Here is a 422-nt window from a genome sequence, read left to right on the forward strand (position 1 = left end):
AGGATGGGGACGTATTCTGTGACGAAGCTTTAGTGGGTGTTGGGGGGTCCCCGGACTCTGGGCTCCAGCAACGTTAGAGATGAGGGTGGTTTGGGGGAGGGTGAGATTAATGAGGTTTAAAGAGAATAGTTGGGGAATTCGGGAATGGGCAGATATTTAAAGGGAGGGGGGGCAACGGGTGATGAGTGAGGAGGGGGTATGACTGTGTTTGAGTGTTGAGGCTGGAGGAGGCGAGGAGAGGAAAGGGTGAGGAGGAGGAGGAGGAGGTTAGACGGGTGGGAGAGGAGGAGGGGAGGAGGAGGAGGAGGTGGAGAGGTAGCAGGAGTGGAGAGAGGGGGAAGAGGGGAGAGGAGGAGGGTGGGGGAGAGGAGGAGGGAGGGTGGGGGAGAGGAGGAGGGAGGGTGGGGGAGAGGAGGGAGGGA

Source organism: Heptranchias perlo, unplaced genomic scaffold, assembly GCF_035084215.1.
Source record: "Heptranchias perlo isolate sHepPer1 unplaced genomic scaffold, sHepPer1.hap1 HAP1_SCAFFOLD_455, whole genome shotgun sequence".
In the NCBI taxonomy this organism is placed as follows: domain Eukaryota; kingdom Metazoa; phylum Chordata; class Chondrichthyes; order Hexanchiformes; family Hexanchidae; genus Heptranchias; species Heptranchias perlo.